Source organism: Polyodon spathula, chromosome 8 (genome assembly GCF_017654505.1).
Source record: "Polyodon spathula isolate WHYD16114869_AA chromosome 8, ASM1765450v1, whole genome shotgun sequence".
Classification (NCBI taxonomy): Eukaryota; Metazoa; Chordata; class Actinopteri; order Acipenseriformes; family Polyodontidae; genus Polyodon; species Polyodon spathula.
The window spans coordinates 34,658,350-34,665,937 of NC_054541.1; the positions used below are offsets into that span (position 1 = coordinate 34,658,350).

A 7,588-nucleotide genomic window follows, 5' to 3' on the forward strand; every position below is an offset into this window, starting at 1 on the left:
CTTCCACAGCACAGGGGTTGAATACTTATGCAAACAAGATATTTCAGTTTTTTGTTTTTCTTAAAATTATTTCCCAACATAAAACCAATGTCACCTTACAATAATTGATTCTGAGATTCAGTGCTTAAAAATAAAATATCAAACAGAACGAAATTTCAATGTACCATTTGTAATTCAGTAATATGAGAGAATTGGTCAGGGGTCTGAAAACTTTTGCAAGCCACTGTGTGTGTGTGTGTGTGTGGTGTGTGTGTGTGTGTGTGTGTATATATATATATATATATATATATATATATATATATATATATATATATATATATATATATATATATATATATATATATATTGATATTAAACAACAACAAAAAAAAGCATTTACATTTGCTTTAAAAGTAGACATACAGTAAAAACCTGTCTATAAATTGCACCTGTGTATAAGCTGCTTCTAATTTTTAGTGCTAGTATTTTCAGAAATAGATATGTTTTGTAATAAATGTACACCTATTTGCATTACTGTTTACATCTTCATTCATGCTAAACTACTTAATAGTACTAAATAAGTAAACAATGATCCAGTTTAATCCAAACAAGGAAATTAAACTTATTTAAATAATAATAATAAAAAAAACTACAAATAAAAAATAACTGAAAATTGCTGCCCTTAAAGCATTTGGTGGCCCATGACAATTGGCATATAAGCCGTATCTCTACACAGTATGAGTTGCATGTGAAATATAGTTGTTCCCTTCCTCCAAAACTGCCAAGATAACGTACTTATACACCAAATTCTACTGTAATCTGAGCAACTCGGTTGTAAGTGATTGAAAAAGGTTTTTACAAATAAATTTAAATTAATGCATTGACCCTTGTCTATGTGGGTGGAATGTACTCTAGTTTGTTATGATGCCTCAGTAACTAAATGAATTTACAGACATGATAGCTAAGAGAGGTTCATGTCAAACTCCCCACCAGTTCATGTCTGTAACTTTATACTTTGGCAAATGCCTTAAATTAATTGCTTTGAAACGGTCAAGATCAGCATAAACTCAAGTGACAACTGTCTATCATGTATAATGGGATTTGTCATACAAATAATTTTAGAATGTCAAGATATGGCTAATTATTGATCACCAGCAGGGTCCATCACAAGAAACTATTGAGTATGACAAGGGACAACTTATCCTTTTGTGGGTCAGTTGTGAGTCAATTTCTATGTAAATATTACTTTTTACATTTAAGTGGACGAATACAGCTTTAAAAGCTACACATGGTACAAATGCTCATAGATTGTCTGTACCTTTATTAAACCTTTTACTTTCAGCAGAAGTTAAAATGATATTATCTTTTGATGATTGTATAGGATTATAAGAACTCCCTGCCCACTTCTAAATATTAATTAGATGAGAGGCCTGAAAAACAAAGGTTGTTAAGTTTACAGAACTGCAGCATACCCTGTATTACACCACAAGATGTAGTGTGTTTGAGTTACATTTAATTACCGTATGTACAATGCAGTATAATATGTAAATATTTTGTGCTTTTTATTGCCAGATGTGTGTAGCATAACAAGTGAACTGATTTAAATATGTGCTGTGTATACTGTTTGACATAAGTATGTTCTAGCAAGTTATTAAAATCATTACCCTATATTCTGCATCAAGGACTGTTCTAAAAGACATGTCCTCTGTGAATGACATAACCCAGCAGCAAAAGCTGCATTGCCTAGGTTTGTGTGACCCAGAAAACTTGAAAAATGTATGATATTTATAGATACGGAGATAATGGTTTGGAGAGAACTCTATGGGGAAAGAAATGTCCAGATACCACAAGTTAGAATATATATTTTAAATCAATTATACATTACTGTGTATCACACACACACAAACATGTAGTAATGTAATAATATAATAAAGGTTGACCTCCATAGATATTGGAGTACGGCTTTGCTTCATCACGGTTTGTAGGTTAGGGCTTCATGTCTCGGGATCGTTTTAAATCTATAATGGCGGTCTTACATATCTAGACCCTGACACCAAGAATAACCAGGACCGACTATGAAAAATTGGTTTCCTGTTAGATCACCTCAAACAGACTTGCAAACAACTGTATCAGCCAAATCCAAATTTAGCAGTTGATGAGCACATGGTAAAGTGGAAGGGTCGTTCAGGGTTTAGGCAGTATACGAAGGACAAACCGACTTGATGGGGATTTAAACTATGGATTTTGGCATTTTTTCTGATACTGGTCACACGCTAGATCTCAATGTTTACAACAGTGGTTGTGATGCTCTTCTAAAGTAGTTTTAGAATTAGTAGAACCATTGGTTGACCAGGGTTACAAACTTTGGTTCGATAAGTTTAATACGTGTCCAGCATTATCGGTGGAACTAAATTGACTCGGCACATGTAACACCAATCAGTGAAATTTTCCTGCAGGATTATAAAACCTGAGAGCATAGGAGCAATGCACCCTATAGCCTAAAGATTGCAGGTTCGAATCCATGCTGTGTTATTACAGACCATGATAGGGGGTTCCCCGGTGGTGATGCACAATTGTCCGAGCGCCGCCCGGGTAGAGCGGGATTATGTTGGCGGGGCAATCCACTGTTCACTGTGTACCAGCGACCCCTCTGGCTGATAGGGTGCCTGCGGGTCTGCAGTGGAGCCATACAGATCTGTGTTGTCCTCCGGCACTATAGGTCTGATGGATTCGCTGTGGATCCGCAGTGCGGAAAATGATGGATTGGCAGGAACACGTTTCAGAGGATGCATGTTTCAGCCTCCATTTTCCAAGTTGCCGTGGGGTTGCAGCGGTGAACTGGGATCAATAATAACACAATTGTCGATTCCAAATTGGGGAGAAAACTGAGCTAAAAAAAATCATTGGCAATGACTTAATACAATTTTTTAAATGTGTTTTCAATATTTATTTAAAAGCAGCAAGAGATGGTGCTGACCTTACAAATCATGGTGGATCATTCCACAACTTTGCCTCTCTAAAGCTGAACACTCTGCCACCTGCCTTTTTCCTCAGTGTCCATGGAATACTGAGTAAACTGTCCTGTGATCTAAGACAGCAATTAGGGACATATGAGGTCAGAAAATCTTTTAGATATAGGGGAGCAAGCCCATTTAAAGCTTTATAAGTTAAAAGCAAGACCTGAAAATCAATGCTAACCTATACAGGGAACCAACTTAAGGCTGCTAACACATGGGTAATGTGTTCATACTTCTTTGTTCTTGTTAAAACTCTAGCAGAAACATTTTGCACAAGCTGCAACTGAGATAAAACACAACTTGAAATACCAGAAAAAAGAGCATTGCAATAATCAATCCTATATATTATAAAAGTATGCGTCAGTAGCTCAGCCTCCTGCAGCAAGAGAGAATGTCTTAGTTTAACAATATTTCTTAAATGAAAAAAGACACTTTAGTTACATTGCTAATGTGTGGCTCGAATGAAACATCTGGATCAAAAATGACACCCACATTTCTCATTTCAGCCTTTATCTCAGACGAGAAACTACCAAATGTAAAATCAATTGAGTTGATTCTGTGATGTCAAAAGCATCATCGCTGTTTAACCCGAGTTTAACATTAAAACTTTTTTTGACATTCATTGCTCTATGGCAGTGACACAGGTAATCAAAGTATTTTCAGCTGAGGTGTCACCCGATTTCAGAGAGATATACATAATTGAGTATTATCTGTATAACAATGAAAATGTACCTCATGTCTATGGACAATGATGCCCAGGGGTAGCATTTACAAGGAAAACTAAATTGGACTAAGAACAAAAGCCCACGGGACACTATATGTAACATCAGATAAAACAGGTGGATTCTTCCTCAATTTTCCAAATTGAAACCGGATTTGAAAGACAGGAGTTAAACCAAGACAGGACACAACTTGACAATCCCACTAGAGTCTCAAGACGATCAATCAAAATAGGATTATCCATAGTGTTAGATCTAGAAGTATAAGAACTGAGGGTGAGCCCATATCGGAAGATAACAGCACATCATTTACGACTCTGATAAATGCAGTTTCAGTACTATAACCAGAGCAGAAGCCAGATTGAAATTTCTCATATATGCTATGTACTGCCAATTTATTAGATGGTAGGGCAGCTTGTTTCCAGACCATCAAAATCAGACGTTTTGCCAACAAGGTGGGAAAGGCCAGGGTGTCAGATTGTAACTTGAGAAAAGAATCACTGGGCAAATCACCAAACGAGCTTTAATTGGGGAGAGATCGATGGAGTGCACATCTGTATAGATTTTAGCCAATCCGACTTTCCCCAGTACAATTTTGAATTGTATTAGCCCATGTCAGGCTCAAATTGATAAGAATTGTATTCTACTGATAATGGATTCCCACACTTTATCCGGAAACTCAAGGCCTATACCCTGTTCCCATGCAGTTGTTATTGATGATAAGGGACGGGCAATGCAAAGAACAATGCTGCACGTTTTGTAGATGATGCCTCTACAACTGGGATTGAAATTAAGCAAAGGATCAATATGGAGAAAAGTGGAAAAACATTTTTGTATAGTACTAAACAAATGTGTAAAGAATCTGTGCCTTTTAAATCAGCTCTTGTGTACTGAACTAGGGCTCCAGACTAGTAGAGTCATGTGGACAGCCAGCAATGCATCAACTTTTTTCTGAGATACAAGATGTAACTTACAGTAAAATGTCATCTCTTTGGAAGACCATATTATCTGAAGCTGCAGATTAAAAAATCCCCTTTCAAAATAGGATTTCCATGTCAGCTCCTAGAGAATGTAATGACCTAAAATTCACAAGAGCAACACCTTAGAAGTATTTATATGATAAAACCAGGCCAGACTCAACTAAAACATATTTTACTGTTTTTAGGCTTGTATTGGGTGCCAAACAGGCAATTCAACTATCAACTTCTATCTATCTATCTATCTATCTATCTATCTATCTATCTATCTATCTATCTATCTATCTATCTATATATATATATATATATATATATATATATATATATATATATATATATATATACATATACACACACACACACAGACATCAATGTTGATATATATATATATATATATATATATATATATATATATATATATATATATATATATAATATATATATTGAACAGTCTATGATACAAATGTTTTGCATATGTATTAATGGAATTACTCTCTGTTTTACTCCACTTTAACAAGTAAAAAATAACAATAACCTTATTTTTCCACTTTTTGGATAACTGCTTATGAATTATAATACATACAGTATTAAATAAAAGGAAAAAAAAATCAAGTAATGTTATATTGATTTAGTCTGTACAGAAACATAAAACAAATACAATTCTAGCAATCACATTTCCCAATAGCAATATACTAGATTTTGGATTAAGGTTCTAAAAATACCTTTACAATATATTTTATAAGTACAGCAAGCCATAAAATTTGCATGTTTTACTCATTATTTCTAAAATAATTGTATTGTGGGAATACGGTTATATGTATCTATGTATATCAGTTTTTAAGTATGCCCATTCATATCTGAGTTATATCTTGAAACAGAGTAATCTCTTTTAATGTTAATCAAAGCCTTTGTCAGCTGCAATAATTAAGATCATGAGCCATGACCTCAACAGGACCGATCTCAATAGGAACAGCAGAAGTTACCAACTTAAGGCAGTAGCAGAATTTGCGTCGTAGGAATGCATGTTGATTAACTGCTAACAGGAGGAAGTGGGATTTCAACTCCCAAACCTCCAGTGGAGAAGGGAATTGCTCTCATACCAGAATGTATCATTGTCAACATGGTGCACAAATATAATTTATATTTCTGCATTCAGTCAAAACTGCTTATAACAACAAATCAAGGGATCTGAGACACAACATCACATTTCTAAAAACACATTTCTGCTTATGCTATATTATTCATTTTCTCTTAAGCTGTTCTGTTCTTTTTTGTAAACTTTTTTTTCCTGTATATGAATATGTAAAGTCTTAAAGAATTAGTAGCAGAGTTCCGAAAAATATAGCGTTTCACGTCCTCACGTGTTGCTACAACTGTTTAGATAACATAGTTGTAATTTCTCTTTTCATTTTTAACATCTGGATAACTTTTTTCACTTATAACTTTAAAGTCTGTTGCAAAGCTATTTTTCCTTTTCAGAGAGATTCTCTAAAAAAAAAAAAAAAAAAAAAAAAAAACATAACAATACCTGCTGTAGCTTTTCTGTTCCTTACCACATCATGGATCCACTGAATTTCAGACAACACACAAGTACCTGAAAAAAAACATGCCACAGATTTTCAGGAACGTGTTTCAGGCAATACATTTTCTGCAAATGTACAATGCTATTTTAAGATCTAGGCTTAGAGAACTTTCACATGTTTTTATTTATTTTATTTTTTATTTTTCTCACACGCTTCAGGTACTGTAAAAAAATTCATGCAATGGCCAGCAATACAGTTTTCAATTGCCAGGACTGTTTCGTGAGATGAAGCAAAACCAAAACAGAAAAAAACAATCCCAGTACTAAAGTCTAGAAAAAACAATTTATTATTTGCAGTATCCAATTCAGCACGTATGACCCCTGTATCTCTTAACTGGCCAATCTTACAATTGATTTTAGATTAGAAACTGCACAATGCAATTTTAAAATGTTTTACAAATGTATCTTTAAATATTGTAAAATATCTTAAATAGCATTTCAAGATATCGCTAAATGATAATTTGGCTTGCCATATCGTTCAGCACTGTTATTTCATTGAAGACTAAAATACACGCATATTCACCTAAATGTACACAATGAAGAATGAATGAGAATTGAAACAAATTGCCCACAGTCTCTCATGCTTTCAATGTGTGAAAGGTACCTGATCTAGTCTTTGCACCGCACTGCTGAATTCTCAATGTGCCTCACTCTGACACTTAATTTCAGCTGTTAAAGGCTAGGTTCTGGAAATAATAATGTCACCTCGTGAGAAGTAAGGATGAGGATGTAGCCTTAAACTTTGTAACAGTTTACCAAGGGTTTTTTTTTTCCCCTCCATTGTCAGCACTCCGATGTGTAGGGCACTGTAAATGTTGCCCAACTTGGATAAAATCAGATAGGTGTACCCAGGCTATACTTCAATATTGCAACTCTTTCTCGCAGCTGAACCTAGGCCCAACAAGTATGCAAGGCTACAAGCAACGTATAAGGTACTTTCTTCAGTCTTTTTTTCAATGCAGTAGATGCAACTCAAGGAAACATTGTGAAGTCCCGTGCAGGGGGTGCCCAGGAGAGGAACACTGACCTCTAATTTCAGAACAGTCCTGTCCAAAGTGGGATGTGTGGTTTCTCTTTTATTCTACAGCCACATTTATTTATTTATTTATTTATTTATTTTTAATATCAGTGTCCACTTGGGTTGTAAAAAAATCAAGCAGCTGCTCAAGCAAAACTATCAGAAGAAATAAAAAGTTAAAGAACAAAAAGGCACTGCTTCACTGATCTGACAAAAGATGCCTTTATATCAATTATAGCCCAACAACTACCCTAGTCACAGCACCCCCAGCATATTAAACAGTAGGGTCAGTCTCT

At 34.8% G+C, this 7,588-nt stretch overlaps 1 protein-coding gene across 1 annotated transcript in view; it reads right to left on the reverse strand.

The window, feature by feature from the left end:
- Nucleotides 1-6,291, reverse strand: part of LOC121319852 (CUGBP Elav-like family member 2) — a 168,107-nt gene extending 161,816 nt beyond the window's left edge. The window contains exon 1 of the mRNA XM_041257732.1: nucleotides 6,221-6,291. The gene's annotated coding sequence lies outside the window, so the exon portion shown is untranslated. The remainder of the gene's footprint in view (nucleotides 1-6,220) is intronic.
- Nucleotides 6,292-7,588: the final 1,297 nt, after the last annotated feature.